At 41.7% G+C, this 22,843-nt stretch overlaps 1 pseudogene; it reads left to right on the plus strand.

Annotated features, from left to right (window-relative positions):
- The first annotated feature begins 21,465 nt into the window (after positions 1-21,465).
- On the plus strand, positions 21,466-21,583 carry LOC120606680 (uncharacterized; annotated as a pseudogene).
- The last annotated feature ends 1,260 nt before the right edge of the window (positions 21,584-22,843 follow it).

Below are 22,843 nucleotides of genomic sequence, written 5' to 3' on the forward strand. Positions count from 1 at the left end.
GTGGGTTAAATAAAATAGACAGTCAGAGTCTCCCCAGCAAGATGAAACGGGTATCACCAACCTGTACAACAGAACGTTTACTAAGCATTCAAGAAATACATATTGGTTATTGTTATAAAAAAAATGGAGACCATTGATTTTTCCCTCATGCTTTGGGTTTTTCTTACAAACACACTGTCTGAACTTAGGAACATTGCCATTGCTGTAGAACTCTGAAGCATATATAGAGTTCTACCAATGAGAAATCTCCTTCCCTTTAGGAGTTATGTTCTTATTTTGAGTTATTTCCTCTTGGCCTAGTTATTTCCCCTCGGTGTTAAATTATTCTTGAATGGCTCTTTTCCGGGTCAGTTTTGTATGTAAAGACACAATTATCTCACTGTGATCTGGTCAAGTCCGTCTCTGTCCTGCTGGGGATAGGAGAGTGGCTGGAAAAGAGGCCGCCTCTTTGCCATCTGAAAACACATATGCATAGCTCATTTTCTCAAATTGGTGGCTACAGCAATGGTAGGACTTGAAAGTGTCTATAGGCTTCAGTATATAGTCTTGGGAAGCAATCCTTTGTCATATTAAAGACTAGGCTTCAGAATCTCCTAGATACTGAGAATGTCCCCCCAAAATTCATATGTTAAGTGCTAATGTCCAGCGTGATGGTATTTGGAATTGGGGTCTTTGGGAGGTGATTAGATCATAAAAGTGGCATCCTCATGAATGGGATTAGAGCTGTTACAAAATAGACCCCCGGAGAGCTCCCTTGCCCCCTTCTGCCATGTGAGGACATTAAGAAGATGACTGTCTTCAAATGGGAAGTGGGCTTTCACCAGAGACCAATTCTGGTGGTGCTTTGATTTTAGACTTCCCAGCCTCCATAATTTTAGACTTCCCAGCCTCAATAAAAGAAATTTATTGAGAAATAAATTTCTTTTGTTTATAAGCCATCAGGTTGTTTATAAGCTACCCAGTTTTGTTATAGCAGCCCAACCACAATTGTGAGAAAAAACAAAATATTGTTTAATCACTAAATTTAGGAATGGTCTGCTATATACCAACGAATCAATGGTCCCATTAGATTGGCTTACTTTGAGTTGCATCTTCTCCAGCCCCATGCTCTTCTAGAAGAGAGCAGAGAACATTAACTGATAGTTCAATCAAGACTAAATAGAAATGAGTAATCCCTTGAAGAAAAAGGAATGCATACTCAGTGACCAAAATTAATCAGATATATATGTGACTTTGGTCTAGTATATACAATATATACTATAGGATATGTAATCATGGTATATAAAGCTATACTACTATAATTACTGTAACTACTATCGTTTATACTACCATAACCATTTTACAGAAGAGGAAATTAAGACTCAGAAAGCAAAGTTGCCTTAGGCTCTAACACAATTAAATATCAGATAGACTCTATTACGTATTTTTCATTTTGAAATAGTTTAAGGCTCATGGAAAATTTCAAAACGAGTACAGAGTGCCCTTGCGTACCGTTCTCCCAATGATAACACCTTATATACCCACAGTGCATTATCAGATCAGATGGAATTGGAACCAGATTTGTCTTGCTCCAAAGTCCTCATGAGTAATCAAATGCTAAGTCCCAGAGTTGTGTTCATTGCATCCATTAGTGAGGAAAGGCATCAATTTACCCCAAGCCACTTTTGCCCTGCTCCTTCGTCACCTGACTGCTTCTAGCAAGAAGAATGCTGTCACAATGGGGTGTGAGCTCTGGACTCATGACTGAAACCTTCTTAGAGGGGCCCACATGCAACCCCTGCCATCGTCTCTCCAGCTGGGGGACGAATACATTCTATGTGGCCCAAAGAGAGACCTTCTGGAGCAGAACTGACATGTTCTTCTTATTCTTGAAACGTCGGGCGCATGCTTTGTGTCTTAATTATTTATTTGAATTTCAACTAGATTGTGAGGTTTTCAGGACTAGTAGGAATTTTATTCATTCCTAGAGACACAGAACTTAGCCATTCTCAATAAATGCTTTTTGACTCAATGGAAAAGGAGAGGATCTTCTATGTACTTTATTGTGGCAAAGGGCTTTTAATTTATTGGGATCCTTGGTCATCTTGATTCTACATGTGCTTTTCCCATATCACTAGTATTGGCTGAAATACATCCAATTCTTTTTATTTCTCTCAATCATTGTACAGCAAACTGCACACCAGAAAGCCACTATTGACTTAGCTTAGTTGGAGCCAACAACTCAAATGACTAGAAGTTCCACTGCTTTTTTCCAGTGTTATAGCCAAACTGTTCTACTTTTTCCAAAATTTGGTAGGAGAAAAAAAAAAAATCCCCAAACAACATAAACTGCACAAGATGAAAATGGAGAAATTGAGTCTTTATTTTAGTTCTCTTACAGCAGTGCTTCTCAGACTTGATGTAGATCTACCTCACCTTAGGATCTTACTAAAATGCGAATTCTGACTCTCTAGGTCTGGGGTTAAAGAGTCTGAAATTCTGCACTTCCAACAATCTCCTGGAGGGGGTCAAGGCTGCTGGTTTGTAAATCACACTTGGAACAGCTTGAATTTAGAGAGAGCAACTTGTAAGGATATTAGTAAAATAAATGCATAAGAAAAAAAAATCAGAAAACTTGGCATACACTTATCTCAGGATCAATGGGTTTGCTTTTGGTTAATGGATTTTGCTATGGCTGGTTTTCCAATATGGTTGCCTAATACAGAGCTTGCATCAGTTGTGGGTTGAGAAATGGAAGAGCCTATCTCCTTTGCCATTTATCCCACAGGCCGTTCTGAGCAGGGGCATTGGGAGATCAGCTCTAACATTCTGATAACTTTCATAAAGCCACAGATATGCGAAAAAAACAATGGATGGCTGATTGTATATTGTTTTTACACATCCTGTGCTAAAAAGCCCACATTTTGGCAACTGAAAGCAATTTCTTAACTGAATTGGGAAACCCTTGGAGCATTAACATTATTCTATATGATTTTAACCTGAAGATATACGAGTTGATAAGAGAAAAGACTACATACTTGTCTAAGCATGGAAAGTCAGCCTTTGCCTTTTAAAATTAAATTAATTAATACTTACTCATACTGAAATAGAAGACTCTATACATAAGGAGCTTGAAATCAAAATGGTGAGCAGTTAGCTCCACTATAAAGGGATCCATGGTGACCAGTTAAGATAGAAATAATCCAGTGCTGAATTGTAGGGTAAAATCCACACTAAAATTCCAATGGCCTAGAATTACTTTAATTTTGAGACTTTTAATCTTTCATGATAAGATAATTAGAGGCAACCATCAATAAAATGATGAAAAAATAATCTTTGAGTTACTTTCAAAGAGCACAGCACAATTTCAAGGGCAGGGGTAGCCTGACCGGAGTACTCACTGGTCCCCACAGCACTCTCCTATGGTAGATTCCATTCTTCATGGTATAAGTAGCCTACGTCATTAGCTCTTGGTGGTGGTGGCGGGCATGCAGTTGTCATCCCCTTTCCCAACCACACTTCGCCCAAGTTAATTTGCTTTGGCCAGAAACAAAAGTTCCTCCTTCCATCATCCTGTAGGCAAGAATAAGTGAGAAAAATGTACATATGCATTATTTTCACCTCCTAATAGTGGTGAAGAAAATAACTTCAAGGCTCTGAGACATATCTTGATTGCCTCATGTAAGGCTGCTTTCTTCATATCAACAGTGGTTTCTCCATGTTGCCATCGATATCTCAAGGGAATAACTGAAGGGCTATTAGGGTTAGAAGAAAAGTCAGCCTTTGCCTTTTAAAATTAAAAGAATGCTAACCGTCATGCTGTACGCCTTAAACTTATACCGTAATGTATGTCAATGACTTCCCAGTAAAACTGGAAAAAACCACATTTGGTTAAACTGATTAATAATTTATATTGACTGTAATCTGTTAACATAAATTATTAATCAACTTAACAAAAAATAATAACTAAATAAAATTAAAAGAATAATTAGGTGGTCACCAGGTCTTTCTAAATTGGTAGGGATGTGACATATGGTGCAACTGTATTCATATATTTAAAGATTAAATCCTAATTCTAGGAGTTCTTTTCCTCCAGTTTGGTGGGCCCTTTCACAGAGAAGCTAGACACACAAGCTCTGAGTAAACAACAGGCAGTTGAATTCACCCTCCTAACTATCCTCAGAAGAGTAGGAGGAAGGGGGCTGTCCCAGCCCAGGAGGGAGGACTCTAGGTAGAGGGCAGAGTTGCTAATGTGGAAGAGGAGGGCACCACAGGGTGAAGAAGAGGCAGCAAGACCACCAACGGGCCTCAGGTAGTGCAAACAGAGATCTCATCACGTCAGAACCTTCAAAGGAATGAAATGTTGGACTTGTATGTCCTTAAGAAGTTTGTCAAAGGAAACTCTTGGAGGGGAATGTCATCAGTGTAATGTCATTCCCGTGCTCTGGAGAGAGGTAGATGCAGCTAAGATCTTGTCCGCAAAGATCATGTGATGGCAAAGCTCACAGGTAGCTTAGAAAAGGTATATTATGTGTCTTCAGAGGTGAAGGCAAACTGTGGCTGAGAAGCTGTTGAAATGGGCACTGAAAGAACATAGCAGCCCAATCTATAATAGCAAAATATTTATCGATTATTGATTAGATGGAGTCTGTAATTTTAACAATAATGCATGTAATAATGAATTTTGGGTATGGGGACTTAATGGCTAGACCACAGCATTAAAGTTGTAGTCATTCACCATAAAGCGACATTTAATTTTCCAGGTTTAAGAACTGGAAACATTTGGCTTTTACATGGAGAAGCAGTGGGGATAATCACCCCTTTATTAAGTACATTTTATATGATAAAACTTAAATTTTGAAGGCCCTGTTTTAACTTATATTGGGCCATTTTAACTAGGGATCTATGGAGTTTCATTTTACTGGGCAATTTGTAGGTGCCAAAGGCTTAATTTAGATTTATCACTCATGGTGTTAGACTGTCGATGCCTACTCTGGGACATTTTAGGGTAATTGGTATTGTGACTACGGGAAATTTAGGCAAGCCTACCGTTAAAATAAGGTGTAATATTTTTCCTCTATTTTAGACTTAGTGACTTTCCTAAGATTACAGGGGTACATATTTAAATGTAGTGGTATCCCCAGGTGCAACTACAACTTGAGTTCCAGAATCGATCAAGTCTACACAGCTGTGTCAATTGAATGCATTTTCGGAAATGCTAGTTATTTAGAGCTTATGTTGTAAAAACACAAAAGTCGATTAGCACCCTTTTAATTTTTGTTATTCAGATGTATTTAGTATATAAACTTAGTTATATATAATTTATTATATATAAATTTTCAGTACTAATTTTATATAAATATTAATATGATAATTTTGGAATTCCACTTGGATCATATTATGGACCTTTGTCTTTTCACATATAGCATATTACATATGTAATATATGTAACATCATATAAATATATATTTTAATATGTATAACATATAATATATGTAATTATGATATATTTAAATTTTGTTTATTTACTTTTATTTTCCCCCTGTATCTAGGTTTCTGTTTTGGTTTTCTTTTCTCTCTGTCTCTCTCTGCTTTTTGATTGTTTGTTTGTTTGTTTTCGGCCTTTAGTCATCTGAAACATGGGTTTTAGTTTCTGTCTCTTACTGATAACTCAGTGTGGGCCTTGTAGATGGGTACAGGGAAAGAGGATACAGTAGGGCTTGGAGGCCTTCCTATTAGTCAGTAACCTCTCACCTCAAGGCTTCCCAACCCATGACCTAGGTATGTACTTAGAGAGTGACAGCAGCCTCTCTCTCGATGGCACAGCCAGCATCCCTGTACAAATTACTAGGTTCCCCCTTTTTCTGGGGTCCCTTATCTATCTCCAACTGTTGTTTATCCTTTTGTTGTTTACCGGATGAAATCTTTGTGGTCCCTAGTGGCCCTGTCCATAGCGGTGGCCTCCTTCTCTTGAGTGTCTCCACTATCCTATAACAATTCTAGATCTACTTCCAAGGAGCGTGACAGTGGCCTTATAAGTAGTTTCGAGGCTCTGTGTTTTGAGTACCAGGCCCTCTGCGCGCTGACAGAGAGAAAGAAGAAAGTGCCCCCTCTTTTTTTCCTTTTTTGTGAAGCATCGTACCACTTGTCTCCAAGAACGTCATCCTTCATACCCCACGGGGTCAAGGGACAAATTGCACCAACAGCAAGGTGAGAAACAACACAAAGTTTAAGTCCAAAGCAACATCTTTTACAGGGTGCCATGGTTTCCGAGGTGGATGCCCTCCCACTGACCCTGCGTGTGGCCTGCAGCTCACAAGTGGCTAGAAGGCCACTCTCTTTACTTGCTGACCAGGCTGAAGTGCAGTGAAGGTGGCCACTCAGCTGCCGCATCCCATATCAGTGCTTACCAGTAACTGAGTGGGCCCTTCCTCTGAAACTTCCCTTCATACCTTGCTCCCTCTGAGGAGGAGTCTTTGGTAAGCCTCGCTAGTTAATAAGAAAGGGATGCCTTTCACCTTGGCTTCATCCCAGAATCTAGGTAAGTAGCTCAGTCCAGATAAGAATTCAGGGAGGACTCAGCTTTTGAGTTCTGAATTTAGGATGGGAGTTAATGAGGGGCAGCCAGCAAATGCAACAAACAGCACTTCCATGAGCCCACACCAGCTAGTGCGGTGCTTCCCAGCCTGCCACTGCCACCTAGTGAAACCAGTTAGTAGTAAAGCACAAATAATCGAGGGATACCTTAGTCCCCATTATCCACAGTTTCACCTTCTGTGGTTTTAGTTACTCGACCTGAGGTCAACTGTAGTCTGAAAATATGAAACAGAAAATTCCAGAAACAAATAATTCATGTTTTAAATTGCATGCCATTCTGAGTAGTGTTATGTAATGTCACACCACCCCACTTTATCCCTCCTAGGATGTGAATCATCCGTTTGTCCTGCGTATCCACGCTGTGCAGGCTCCCAGCTCATTAGGCACGTGGTAGGCATATAGGTTAACAGATGGACTTTCATGGTGGCACAGTGCTTGTGCTCAGATAGCCCTTATTTTATGTAATAATGACCTCAAAGCACAAGAGTAGTGATGTTGGCAGCTTGGATATGCCAAAGAGAAGCCCTAAAATGCTTTCTTTACATGGAAAAGTACATGTGTATAGGAAAAAAAAAACATAGTATGCATAGGGTTCGGTAATATCTATGGTTTTGGGCATCCACTGGGGGTCTTGAAATGTATTTCCCATGGATAAGGGAGACTATTGCATCTCACTGCAGTCTGCACCAACTGTTTTAAACGTAGGTTTTATAATTATTTAGGTATCACAAGGCCAACAGATCAGGAGACATTGGAAAGACATTGGAAAGACAGTTATACCCAGAGATCCCTCAAGAAGGCACGACCACACAACCACGTGGGGAAGTGGCAGAGAGGGTGGGTAAAATGTGGGCAAGAGCCTTCACTGTGTGTCACGTTTCTAGATTATCTCTAGAATAATCCAGGACGATCCCTTCATCTCAAGATCCTTAAATGAAGGACATTTGCAAAGACTCTTATAAATGTGGTAACGTTTGCTGGTTTCAGGGGTTTGACGTGGACATACCTTTTTTAGAGGGGCCACCATTCAACACACTTCAACTACCTTTTAGATACATCACAAATCTGATCAAAATCTCACTGTCTTTCCTACCGTCACCTCGGTTCCACATGCCATCATCCCTCCCTGGCCAAGTGTAAAACCTCCCTACTGGTCTCTCTGCCTCCACTCTTGCCCCAAAATGATTCAGAAATAACATCCCCAAAATACGTCACTTTGGCAGGAGGCCTATTTTGAACTAAAATAAATCAAGACCCCTCAGACTCAGGAAAAGCTCTTTACCTCTCCTTTAAATGCCTAAAATAAATATAAATTTTCCCATTTATGGAAGAAATCTGAAATTATAAAATAAATTTGCATTGGAAAGGGGCCTATACCAGGAAGAGAGCTGTTAACAGAGGAAAAAGTTTTTACCTAAGAAACTTATCTGCATGACAGGGCAACCTTTGTTTACCGAACATTTCCTCCTCTGCTTTCCTGTGAAAAGCTTTCCTCCCCTTTGTGGCCCCAGACCCCTATCTTCCCTTAGCTCAGGATGATATATTAGCCTCGGTCACCTGGGTGAGTCTCATATTTTTAGGAGTTCTCGTGCATGTACTTAATTAAGTTTGTTTTTCTCCTATTATTCTGTCTTATGTCATCTTAATTGTTAGACCAGACACAGGCTCTAAAAGGGTAGAAGGTTAAAGTTTTCCTCCCCTACCCACCCTTAACCAGGTATTCTCCAAAATACAGCCAAGATCATCTTTTTAAACCTAAGGCAAGTCATGTTACTACTCAGATCAGAAAGTCCGTTGGCTCCCTTCTCTTGTAGAATAAAATGCAGAGCCCTTGTCCTGACTTATGTAATTTGGCTCTGGATTCCTCTCCAGCTTTTATTCCTTGCGACTTTCTCTTGTGACCTAGCTTCTCTGTCTTGCTTACTGTTCTCCCAGCAAGCCAAGAATGTTCCCAGGCCTCCTCGTTTGCCCTCCCCGCCAGCTAGAACTCTCTTCTTCAGTGTGTCCCTGGCTCCTTCCTTCCCCTCATCTGGCTCTCCACTCACTCAGATCTCATCTCTTCATTGAGGCCTCCCATGGGTGCCTGACCTAAAACAACACCCACTCTAATTCTCTCTCCTGTGACTCTCTCTGAGCACTTAGGACATATGGTGCTGGCACACATGTTCGTTGTCTGTGTTCTCTGAAGGGAAGCCCCGCTCTGCTCCATAATAACGCCTACAACAGTGCTGGCACCCAGTAGATACTTAAGGAATACTTGTTGGAAGAAATGCGTGGATGGATGGATGGATGGATGGATGGATGGATGAATGAATGAATGAATCTGTTGACACCTTTCTAATTAGACTTGATACAGGGAAGAGGCATGAGAACTATGCAAATTAACTAAATATTAAGCCAGGTTGTATTCAGAGGCTGCTACGTGCAGCTGAAGACAGGAACTTGGCTGATCAGCCAACAACCAGACCATGAAGAACCTACAGAGCGAAGGAAGATTCCTGCAGAGATGACTAACAGCTGTTCACCCACACCGTAACAGTTACCCACGCCATGAAAGGAACACAGGAACACAAAGACTTTAAGCTGTCCCCCACACAAAATAAATCCAAGCATTTATTCCACTCTTTACTCCTTATGGCCATACCGCAGGGAACCTACAGAACAAAGGAAGATTCCTGCAGACATTACTAAAAACTGTTCACCCATCCTTTTAAGGCTGCATACCCACACCATGAAAGGAAAATAGGAAGATGAAGACTTTCAGCTGTGATTTTCATAGAAACTAAGAAACAGACCTACACCCAATTCCTCGAACACTCAGGGTCTCATTCTCTGACTCTGAGAGGAGACCGCACTCTGTCTGTAGAGCGTTACTCCTTCTCTAATAAACTTTCCTTTCATCTCTAACTCTGGCGTGTGCACTTGAATTCTTTCCTGTGTGGAGTCAAGGACCCTCCCTCTCTCAGTGTGGCACGTGAGTCCCCACTCGGAGGGATTCGCTCCGTCCTGCATGTGGCTCACTTTATCATTCGTCAAATTATCCCCCGTGGCTGCCCCGGTTCTGAACTGAAGCCCACATAAAAGCGCCATCTGCGTTCAAGGAAGCAATGAGCACGTTTAAAAAATAATTTTTATTACAGTAGAATTTTATTGTTTTTATTTTTATTTTTAAAAATATAAACAGTAGAACTGGGCTTGTTGAAGGAAACGTGGCGTGGGAATCCCAGTTCATTGTTAAAGTGTTGAGCTGCTACTGTTATTCCCACATGGACGAGAAATAATCACGAGGACAATTCCGTTAACACCCTGCTTTCCAGGAATATGGGAAATGACCATTTCCGACCATTGGTTTGAGTTCTCTGTAGTGGCTAATCTTGTTGAAATTATTATTAACAATTTACTGAGTTTGTAGGTACTAGGTTGGGAAAGGAAAATATGTCTATCTTAGGTAAACGGTTATGTAACCAATATACAAATTAAAGAAAGAAATGAACACATGAGAGTGTGAAGTGATACTGTCAGCACCATGGAAGGAGGCTGTTGGAGGGGAGCTGCTCCGCGTTGTGTTGAAAATGTTCTGTGTTATGGGATGAAGGGCTCCGTGGCCTTCCTCAGACCCAGACTCCTGCCTGCCACCCTCCCGTCAGGCTCTGCATCCCCGTCCATCCACAGTTCTCCAGCTACCAGGTCTGGCCTAGAATGGACACAATTCTTAGAACCACAGGATGCTTCCACGTGATGGCTGGTTCTTACCACCCTCGGCTTGGAGTCCCTTGCCAGCTTCCCCACTGGCTGAACTGGCCTGCCGATGTGCTTTTCTGAGCCACGCCGGAGCCTGACATCTACCTGGATGCGCCTGGGGCTCTCTCTGCCTTCTGTGCTGGGACTGGTCTCTGCAGTCGCATTCATTTTCCAGGTGTCCTATCCCCAACTCCCCCACGTGGCGGGCCTCTGCCTGCACCTGGCTGTCCTCCTCCTCCTCTCAGGTCCCTTCACTCCTCTCACTCATGTCATGTTACTGGCCCTAGCAGAGCCAAACTCCCTATTGGTCCCGTGCCCATCCATCTCATGTGCTCCCCGGGAGACGGCCAAGGACTGGAAGTCCCTCCTCTCTGTACCTCAGACAGACCTGCAGCTTTGGGCAGGAAGTGCCCCAAGGCATCCTTCCGGAGGCTTCTATTCAGAGCATGGATCCATGAGTGGGCGAGGATGAGTCAGGGCCGGAAGAGACACAGGAGTTGCTCTTTCTCACTTCCCTGTCACTCTGAGCTCCCTTGCGACACCTCTCCTGACCTCCATGTACCCAAATCTTTTCCAACGAATATTCAGTCCTAATTATTATTATTTTTGGCCTGCTGTGTTAGTCTCCTGTGGCTGCCATAACAAATTGCTACAACCGAGTGACTTGAAACGATAGAAATTTATTCTTTCACAGTTCGCGAGGCCCTAAATCTGAAATCAAAGTGTCAGCAAGATCTGTGACTTCTGGGACTCTGAGGTAGAATCTGGTCCCTGCCTCTGTCCTAGCTTCCGGTGGGTTGCCAGCTATCCTTGGCATCCTTGGCTTGTGGCTGCTTCTCTCTAATCTTTGTCTCTGCCCTTCACATGGACTTTTCCTCTCTGAAAAGCTCTGTTATTTTCTCCTCTTTTCATGGGGACACCAGTCATTGGCTTTAGGGTCTGTCTTAATCCAACATGATCTTACTTAATTAATTCTTAACTAATCTATCTTCAAAGACCCTAGTCCCAAATGAGGTCACATGCTAAGGTCCTGGTTGAACATGAATTGGGGAGGGGGGACACTGTTCAACCTACTACACTTCCTAGTAGCATTTAACAAACTTTCTACACTCCTTTCCTCCAGCTTTCTGGCCGACTCTCTCGATAGTTTCTCTACCTATAGGAACCATTAAAAAAAATTCACATGTACAGTTTCTCTTGAAAAATCGTTAAGACTATATTCTCCGCAGCTGCTCCTTTAAATGATGGCTACTCTTCCATGAACACTACCTGTCTGATTCTAGAAGCATTTAAGTTTGTGACTCCATCACCTGTAGAAGACTTTCTATAGTCAGTATCAAGTTTACTAAAATAGTAATGACAGCCCCAAAGATTTCTGCCATGCTGCACAAATCTAAAAACCAGATGCCCACTATAGGTTAAGTAAGTACTGTTCTTGGCACTGAGAATACAATTTTGAGCAACTGTAGATGCCCCTGCCCGTATGGAGCTTACTGCCTAGTGGGGAAGAAAGATAGGAATCACATATATACATGAAAAATATAATTATGATAAATCTTATAAATAAGAGGTTCATGGTGCAAAGAAGATAGAATGGGAGAAATTTTGATTAATCTGAAAAGTTCGGGAAAGTCAAGATATGAAGGACGAGGAATTCAACTAGGAAAGGAGAAGAGGCAATCCATGCATCGAAAACAGTGTGTGCAAAGGTCCCGAGGCTGGCGTGACCATGTAACAAGGCTAAACAAAGAACGTGTAGTTGAAGTGGGAGGAAATGAGGGAGAGAGGCGGCAGCCAGACCGTGCAGAATCCTGCTGACTGTGCTGAGGAGTCTGTCTTTATCCCAAGAGCAATGGGAAGCTATTAATGTGTTTTAAGAAACAGAATATATTCAGTGTGTCTTATTGAAAAGATTACCCTAGATGCAATTTAGAAAACAAATTTAGAAAACAGGTGTGATGGTAGATGTCGATTAGAAGGTTTCCGTTACAATCTAAGAGAAATGATGGTATTTTGGAATAGAGTAGTCTTATAGAGATGGAGAAATAGGGATAGATTTGACAGAAGCCTAGGAGGTAAAATCCACAGAACTCAGTGATAGATTAGAAAGAGAGAGCTAGGGTAACCCTTAGTATAGGAAGCGTATAATAGATGCTATTTGCGGTGTCAGGGAGCACTGGTCTGAAGTGGGGTGTGGGGGGGACTGAGCATATGCTTTCTTTAGGACTAGTTGAATTTGAAGCGTCACTAAAACATTCAAGAGGAGATACTGAAGATGGTGACTTGAGTCTAGAGCTCAGAGAAGTTTGGGTTAAATGAGATAACGTGTAAAACGCTTAGCTCAACGTCTGTTCATAACGGCCAGCCAATGCTATCATTTTCCATCAATATCATTTTTAAAGATAACTTAAAAAATTATTTGTATATAGTTGACATACAAAATTATATGAGTTTCCCAATCATATCTTTACCGTGGTCAAAATTGACATGATTAAATGTGTTAACACATTTCGAAGCACTTCAAAGAGTGCCTAGCCCACATACTAAGAGCTTAATAAAAGCTTGGGAGGAAATAAAAGAGGTTATATCTCTGGAGACCCTTTTTATTTCCGTATGCCAGTATAAGAACTTATGACAGCGGTCCCCCCTTATCCACAGTTTTCCTTTCCTTAATTTCAGTTACCTGTGGTCAACCGTGGTCCGAAAATATTAAACGGAACATTCCAGAAATAAAGAATTCATAAGTTTTAAATTGCATGCTGTTCTGAGTAGCATGATGAAATCCCACTCTGTCCCACCCAGGACGTAAGTCATCCTTTTGTCCAGTGTCTCCCGCTGTATACGCTTTCTACCCGTTAGTCACTTAGCGGCCATCTCAGTTATCAGCGCTACTGTCAGAATATCACATTGCTTGTGTTCAAGTGACACTTATAGTAGCCTAATGCTATGTCACAGTGCCTATGTCATTCACCTCACTTCATCTTATCACATTGTGTCATCTCACATCATCGCGAGAAGGGGGAGCGCAGCACACTAAGACGTTTTTGAGAGAGAGCGACCACGTTAGCATAACTCTTGTTACAGTTTATTGTTTTAATTGTGTGGACAGAAAAAGGGGCTCTGTAATAAATCTCACTGAAAGTAACCTCGCAGGGTGATCTGATCATAAATTCCTAACTAGACCGATCATGGCGGGTAGTCACGTCTCAGGTCTATGACTTCTTTAGTAAAAGGCGTATCTTTGCCTTTGGCGAGCCCCGTCCATCGTTTCTGTGCATCTAGGCTAACACGCCTTTAAAATGCCTCTTTTTCAGACCCCTAAAGCATAACCATCTTCAAGAGAGTGCACAGTCTTGCTAACTGTCCTGTAATCCAACCCCCACCTTGCTTTCTCTCACTTCCATTTAATCTTCCTTATGTTCCCTCCTGAATTCTAAACGCATAAGAGAAGCCACAGAACTTCCTTCTATGGAGCATTTGAGATCTTGCTTCCTGGCAATTGTCAGTTTGGGCTCAAATACACTCTTATAAAAATCCTCTAGATTTGGACAGTTCTTACACTGATAATTGTCTTATTTTATTATTAGTTATCATTGTTAATCTCTTACTGTACCTAATTTATAAATTAAACGCTTTCATAGGTATGTATTTATAGGAAAAAACATAGTATACAGAGGGTTCGAGGCTACCTGCTGTTTCAGACATCAACTGGGGGTCTTGAACATATCTCCCCTGTGGAGAAAGAATACTATGTGTATTCAAAGTTTCACCAAGCTTTGAGAACTTCGTAGAAAAGGGATGACTATCTGTACCCATTATTTAGAACACCTTACTTTGCTTTCAAGATAAAAGTTTTATATTTCTAAAAATAACCCTTGATACTGTTATCAGTAAAAGCACTGAATAAAGAGACGGGACGCCTGATTCTAACTCTTAGCCTCACCTTCCTTATTATGTGACCGCTCATAGGCTTCCTGAGTGGATTGTGTAAGATGACTTCTTTCAGTTTTAAAATTCCATGTCTGATTACTATACATCTTAGCCAAAGATGGCCTCTTCTCTCAGATAGGGGAGCCCACAGGGGAGCCACAGAGAAGCTGGACCCTAACAAAGAGCCTGACCCAAACGCTCTATTACTTACTACATCTCCACACTGAGGTGGCATGATCATCTGATTCAGGAACTGGGGATGTCTCACTTGGTGTTCCCTTTTAAGTTAAAGGTCAGTGATTTCCCCACTTTCTGCCCCTGAGGCAGACAGAGGAAAATGAGAAACACAGAAAGAGCAGAGTCGGGGACTCTGGTGCCAGGAGACAAATGGGAGCAGGGACGTGGGTGTACTGAGGCATGACTTTGTGTTTCCAAACTCTTGGGACCTGTGGGCTTTGGGAAACAGATGAGGCAGCTGAGCGAACTGCTGAAAGCAGATCTACCTTAAGACCACCTTCTGCCAGACGACCTTTTCCAAGAGGAAGCAAGCACTCAGGAGGACACCTGGGGACATTTATTGCTCACGACGACTTCCTATGGTGTTTCAGAACAAGGCTGTAGGTCACAGAACTTAGGGGGGACTAAAGGTCTATTGAGAAGGAGGTGAGTTTACATCCCAGCTCTGCCACCAACTCTGGGACCGTAGACGGTCACTTCCTGAGCCTTAGCTTCTTCAGCTATAAAATCTTCATTACTTACCTGATCTACCTCATGGGATTGCTATAAAAATGGTATTACAGGTGAGAGAGCAAAGCACAGTACTTAGCATACAGTAAGGACCAATTTCTCAATGTACATTCTAGATTATCTCCAAAGCAGAAATAAAAATTGTATTTTGCTTCATTGCATTTAATGAGAAACGTCACCATGTGAGGTGCTCATCAGAGTAATTGTAGATACATTATCTTCTTGGTCCTCATTCCCATGGAGTGTTCCTCTCCCAGAATTCTACTGGGATCAATTATGGAAGGAATAAAGGATAAACAGAGAGGCAGAGAGGAACGGGGGCTGAATAGGTCAGCCCCGAACTCTGGAGAGCCTAAAAGGCTCTGAGCTCAGTGGAACCTTCCTTTGCGCCTTCTGCCTGTGTTTTCTCAGCCGTGCAGAAATGTTTTTGGGATGATGGGTCTTTTGAAATGTATTTGTAGGAAACTTTGCTATAACGGAGCTGTCCTGAGAGTGTGCCAAATCACGGAATCTGTCCAGGGCCCCATGGGATCCAGGAAAATAGATCTGATGGGTAAACAAAGTGGTTTTGTCAATTGCATATAACCTTTGAAGACATAACAATTTCTTACACTGAGTGATTCACAGAAAGAAAAAGTGTTTTCAGACATGTCATCTTTAATTTTTCCCTTAGCCTTTGTTAAGCTCTTACTATGTGTCGGGCACTGTTTAAAGCACTTTACATGCGTGAATGTATTCGCCAGATAAATTTAATCATGTCAGCTTCCATAAGTACACTCTGTCACCAATTATTATTAGAGGAAAAGGGTGAAATGTCCCTGCTTCCCTCATGTCCCCTGTTGGTTGATCTGAGAGAGGAGCACCCACCAAGCTCCTTGTGCTGTCCTCGCCAACCAGCTGTTCGAGTAGTCTAGGAGACGGCCATGGAGCCCAGCTTCTGTCAGGACTCCCGCCCCCTTCCCAACACCCACAGCCTCACTGCCACAGTCTGCCAAAGACCGCCAGGGCGAACATCCTCATGCCCCCTACTGGTCAGTCTGCAAAACTACCGATCACTTCTCACTGCCAACCGCCAACTCCCTTGCCCAGACGACCCTCGCCCTCCACTCCAGGCTGGACCAATGCCCTCTGCTACTGGTTGCCACTCCTCAGGAAATGCCAGTTGGTCTTAAACTCTTCTTGAACTTTATCTTCACCTTCTTGGTCTAACTCTGAGGTTTTTATCCTGGCTGCACAACAGAATGGCCTATAACACATAAAACATTTTTTTTTTTTAATTTAAAAATCCATCCCCTCTTTCCCCATAATTCAGTCAGAATTTGGGGGGATAGGGTAGAGTTTAGGCATTTTTTAAAAGTTCAAATAGGAAGCGGTTTATTGAAGGATATTAGGTAGCATACACAGGGTCTCGAGGAGAGCCAGAAGCCCTCCCCCCCGCCCCCCAACCCGCCGCTGCGCATTCAGCGGGGCAGCCAGGAGAAAGGCTCCGCCCTTCTGTGCGGAGCAGCGAGAGGTTGCCGAGGAAAGGGAGATGTCTCTCTCTACCGCCGCCTTCACCAGAAAATGAAATCCACTCACTGCGTGCCCCTCATGGGCCTCACTACCAGCAGGAGTCTTTTTTCGTGTGCGTAATTACATATGGTAAAATTGACGTTTTTGTTGTTATACAATTGCATGAGTTTTAACACATGTACACAGAATAACTCGGGGACACCTCCACAGTCCTGTCCTCATCTCGCTGCCACGCCTGGCGACTACTCATCCGTTTTCCATCACTATAAATGTGCCCTTTGGGCAATGTGCCATAAATAGAATTATATAGTAGTATGTAATCTCTTGAGACTGAATTCTTTCACTCAACCTAACGCCCTTGAGATCAACCCAAGCTGTATGTATCAAGCATTTTCTCCTTTTCGTTGCTGAGTAGCAGTCCATTGCATGGATGCACCAGTTTACTCGTCCATTCGTCTGCTGAAGGACATTTAGATTGTTTCCAGGGATGGAACTGCTATAAGCATTCGTGTCTAGGTTTCGACCCCCTTCACCCATTCGGCCCACCTCCCACTCTCCACCTCTGGCAACTGTCATTCTGTTCTCTATATCTATGAGGTTTTTTTTTTTTTTTTTTTTGTCATTATATTTCATCTTAGCCATTCTCATATGTAGTGGTATTTTATTGTGGTTTTAATTTGTATTTCTCATTGATATTTTTTAATGTGCCCATGTAACTCTAATATGTAGCGAGAGCTGCAAACTACTGAAAAACAAAAACAAGCCCAGACCTCTACCACCAAACGTACCGACGTACCTGGACGTGTCCGGGATGTCTCTGTCACGGCGGCTGACCCGTCCACTCTCCAACCAGCTGTGCCATCTACACACTGGATTTGACCCCTCTCCCCTGCCCAATGGCATTACCTGTGAAATTGTTCCTCCTCTTTCTTGACGTAATTTTTTTCCCACTACTGAATCATATTATCAACAACATAAAAATATGCTGCAGTGAAGAAAAATTCCTTTACTCCCCGCATCCTTCACAAGCTACCACTTCGTTCTCTGCTCCTCTTTCAACGGAAGTCTGTGGAGACAGCTGTCGCATTTACTATCCCCGCACCCTCCTTCTACTCCATCTTTCTCCCCATCTTCTTTTCTGTCTACTCCAATTAGGCTTTCACTTCCACCAGCCCATGAAAACTGCTCCTGTCAAATTCACCAATTGCATTCGTGTACCAGATCCAAAGTTCGGACATTCTCCGTCCTTAACTTACTCAACTATAATCTGCAAAATTGATCAGTGCCTCTCTTTCTTAATTTTTTTTTTTTGCCTGGCATCGGATTATCCTCCCACTCAGTAACTACTCTGTCTTGGCTTCTTTTGCTGGTTCCTTCTCACCTTTCCGACCTCTGTGATTTGGAGTGGCCCTAGGCGCAGTTGTCAGATGGCTTCTGTTCCCACTCACTTGTTGATCTTATTCTATCACATAGCCTCGAATATCATCTACAGGTTGGTGACCTCTAAATTCACATCTCTAGTCCAGACCTCTCCACTAAACTCACACTCTTATAGAAAACTTTCCACTTGGAGGTCTAATAGGCATCTAAAACAACTTGTGCCTGACTGAATTCTGGAATAATCTCCCAATGATCTGTTTCACATCCGATCTTCCCCAGCTCAGAAAACAGCAGCTTTATTCTTCCAGCTACCCAGGCTAAAAATCTTGGAATTATGCTTGATTTCTTTTTCTCTTATACCTATATTCATTCAACCAGCACATTTTGTTGAATTTATCTTCAAATACATCTAGAAGGTAAATAATCCTCTCTAGTCCCATTGCTACATCCTAGTGCAAGCCACCATCAACTCTCACTGAATTATTAAAACATTCTTCTCAATGGTCTCTCTGCTTCTACCTTCTGCCTTCAATTTATTCTTCAAACAGCTCAAGAGTAAACATTAAAAACATCCAAACTTTAAACAGCATGAGTTGGAAGATACCATTCTTCACTTAAGAAGCTCCAGTGTTTCCCTATCTCATTGTAAATAAAATCCACATTCAGACCTCATTCTACCCCTCATCTACCTTCTGCTCATCCCACCTCCCTGATAGGCAGTCACGAAGGCTGGTGGCTTACAACAGAGATACAAACTGCAGTTGTGTTCTTAGCGGATCTGATTTGGGGGAATGAAATTATATTAACATCATCATTGGCCATTCCGAGCGAGCTCCCATGTTGGACCCTTGTATGTGCTTTTCCCTCTATCTGGATGAACTTCTGAATATACGCTTAACTGCTCCCTCCCTTTATCCAGGTCTGTGCTCAAATATTACCTATCAAAGAGGCTTTCCTGACAGCACTGCCTAAAATAAAATCTCTCCCTTGCAACTCTTACTCAGCTGAATTTTTCTTCAAGGCATTTGTTACCCCTTCGCTTAGAATTAACTCATTTATTTATTGTAGGTATCTCTACCACTTCCCACTTGAATGTAAGCCCCATGAGCCAGAGATCTTTCCAGGTATGTTCCTAGCTGTATTCCATTGTTAGACAAAAAACTTATCTGGCTGAAAGCTTTTCTAAAAGAAAGACCACTGAGCCACTTGGTAGCCAGAAAAGGATCAGGTCCAGGGACATGAAGCCTAAACCATGAGCAGCACAGCTAGATGGAACAGGCAGCCTGTCTGCTGTCCTAGAGTTGGTGGGTGCTTTTATACATTATGTTTTGAGGAAGAAAGATGTAAGTTGTTTTGAAAGAATTTACACTGGTCACAAATGAGGAGGGCGGGGAAAGGTGAAGCGGGGGCAGTTCTGTGATAGGTACACAGTCTTGTAAGGAGAAACATTTACTGCTTTTGATTGGTTACAGGCAACAGTCCTGAAAGTTCATGGATGTGCAGGATGCTGTGGCATCCCGTGGTCACTGCGGAAGTTGATGCAAAGCTCCAACATACATTCAGGAGTGTGAGCTGTTGGTTGATAGTTGGCCCACAGCTACTAACTGATTAAACACCCTTGTCTCTTTCTCTCACACTCCAGCCTGCTGTAATTTAATTAGGACACCTCAGAACTTTTCTCTCGTCACCATGTGCCAAGAGCAGTGCCTAGAACATTGAAGGAGTTCAATATGAGTTGCATAAGTAAGTGACTGAATCTTCCCTCCCATAACCACTGAGTGATGCTTTTTCGTTCTAAAGCTCCCCGAATGTCATCTAAGCTGGATTTCATCTGGATCATAACTCTTAGAGGGCCTCATATACTGTGTTTTTCTAACCACATTTCCTAGCGATGACTCTGAATCCCTGAGGCCCTCTAGAGATGCCGTCTCTCTGAATTAGTTTATAAAAACATCACTTCAAAGGAGAATCCTTTGGAAAAGTCACACGAGTGGAAATTAACCGTAAATAGAGTGCCCTGGAAGCTCACACTCCCATGTATCAACAATTTGGTCTCCTTGGTAAACATTTTATTTTGTCACCAAGTCAAAAATATGTTCTATATATCTTCTGGAACATGTCTTTTTGCCTTTGAAATGTTTTAAATAAAAAGCAAAGAATTTTAACTCCATAGGGATTCTTACTGAACCTAGCTGGCAGATTCAATATTTAGAACTAGGTCACCCACAATGCAGAAATGACTAAACACAAAGTAAAATAGAATGGAACCAAAAATGTATGCCTTCATGTAATAAATTTGTATTTTTAGGACATAACTTGGTAAAGTTTTAATCATGTTGATTTTTTGAAGAGTTTGAAGTCCTAAAATGACATCATAGCAAGTTATAAAATTACTCGACAAACATGCCGTGTGTAGCTAACAATTCCATAACTCAACTGAAGCTATTGTTTTGACATATTTCTATAAGGAGCTATATTTGATAAATTTAGCCTATCATGGAACTCTGCCTTTACTTCATCATTAAGGGAGTTTACTCACAGATAGAATAATTACAGTTGTGTCTATTTTATTATCTCACAGTTTCTGCGGGTCGGGAGTCAGGGCACAGGGCCTGCCCTTTTTGGAGCTTTTATTGTAGCTGTGGGAAAGAGACACGTGAAGCATTACTAATGACTCAAGACATCAGAGAGTGAGAGCAGGCAACAAAAAAGACGTTTAAACTTAACACGTAGGTACATTTAATTAAGACAGGCCACTTTTAGTTTAGATACGACAAGGACATCGCCATACTTGCCAATGTGCTTCCTCGGGCCCTGACCAGAATCGCCGCATTCACGGCCCCAACACGACTATAATTCTGGGAGTGACCCTCTGTCATATGGGAAAGGGAGATCCTGCTCAATGTGGTCTGTATACAAAAGGCCACCAAGATATATTTTAAACTGATTTCTATCTCAAACAGCGGTAGGTGTTCATACTTTGATGTTTAAAGGCACAAACCCTCCGGTATGAAAATCAAAATTGGCCCTCAGAAACAGCTGCTTTCCCGAGGTTCTGAGTATTCAAAACTGGACCACATCTTGAAGCTGGGGAGGAAAGGCCACGAAAGTTGCCTTGGGAAGTAACAGAGGGACATTTCCTCCAGTGTGGGTGGTCCTTAACAAGCCGAGCCCGTGACCCCTGTCCCGCTTTCTGGTGAATGTGTAAGTTTAAGGCACTACTTCCCTTTTGCTTCTTAAATGGTTTTTCATTTTTCTTCCTTCCTTTATTTATTGATTTATTTTATTTTTTAAGACGAGTGGCAGCATGATTCATGCAATTACTTCCTTCTTCCATGATGTCTTGGAAAGGCCTTCTAGATGGAAAAAAATGTTCCTTCTAGATGGAAAAAAAAGTTCCCATTTAGTGGCAGGTCAGAATAAGCTTAATGACTTGCAAATTTTCCGCTTCTCCTTTTTATTCTGTGTTTTTATTCTAAAATGAGAAGAGTTGGGTGGAATGTATGTAAGCATTTATGTTCCGGTTTACATCCACCCCCAACACCTGTCATTCCTTGTGACCTAAAGAGCAAGATTTCAGTCTATGGCCAGGCCACCCTGAACACGCCCGATCTCATCTGATCTCGGAAGCTAAGCAGGTTGGGCCTGGTTAGTACTTGGATGAGAGACCACCTAGGAAGATCCGGTGCTGTGGGATTAAAAAAAAAAATAGAACAGGATCGTATCCAGCCAGTGATATGCAGGGATGAGTGGCGATTTTAATTAGGATATGGATATTCTAGCATTCATAAAATATTTTTCTTTCTAATTGCTGAAAGTAAATCATTATTGTAAGTCAGACTTTAAAAGAGAGAAAACATATTAATAGTAAAAGGATGCTGGAGCTCAGACATGCTATTCTAAGATTAAGGGAAAGTCACTTAAACTCAGCGAGCCTTAGTTTCCCCTTCTGTAAAAAGGAGATAAGAAATATGTGTTTTACCTACATAACTGGCTTATTTTGAGGGTGAAGTGAGCGTTATTTTGTAAGGTTGCTAAATTATAAGAATTACTTGAGTTGCTTATTTTAAAAATATATCTATTATCCAGATTCCTGTGCTTTCCAGAAAATTGAGTACTATAGTCTCTCCTTCTCTGCCGGGGGGTGGATATCTTTGAAAGCAAGATCCCCAGTGGATACCTGAAATCACAGATAATAGCGAAACTTGTTTTTTTTCTTTCCCTGTGTACACCTATCTTTTCACTTAAAGGAAGCACCTAGGGCTTCTCTTTGGCCTATTTAAAATGCCAGCATCACTACTCTTGTGCTTTGGGGCCATTATTAAGCCAAATAAGGGTGATTTGAATGCAAGCTCGGTGATGCCGTGTCAGTCAAACCCAGATGGCTACTAAGTGACTGGTGGAGAGAGAAGACAGCGTGAAGATAGTGGACAAAGAGATGATTCACCTCCCAGGCGGGATATTCACTGATATGTGAATAATTATATGTGATAATTAAAAAATGAGAAATATAAGCGAATGTGTGAACACAGGTCAGGAAGATACCAGTGTGAGCCAGAGCAGTCACAGAAAGCTTCATGAGGCTTTATTCTTATTCATCTTTTTATTATTTTTAATGATGAAAGTTTTATTATTTTTTAATAAAACAAAATTATTTTAAAAAAATCAATAGAACCCAAGAGTGAGCAATGAAAAGTAAATTCTCCTCCCTTCCTAGACTTCCACTCTTTCCTTCCTCAGAAGCCAACTTCGTGAATTCTGCAACTTATTTTCCAGAAATAGGCATGTGTGTGCATCCATGTGCACATGCACACACACGCGCGCACACACACACACATACACACACAGATGAATACCTTGAATACTGCTCTATACTTTCCTTTTCTCTTAAAATATCTCATTAACATATCTTATAAATCAATCTGTTTCAGTGCATAGAAATCGACTGCATTGTATT

This window comes from Pteropus medius, unplaced genomic scaffold (assembly GCF_902729225.1).
Source record: "Pteropus medius unplaced genomic scaffold, Ma_sr-lr_union100, whole genome shotgun sequence".
Lineage (NCBI taxonomy): Eukaryota > Metazoa > Chordata > Mammalia > Chiroptera > Pteropodidae > Pteropus > Pteropus medius.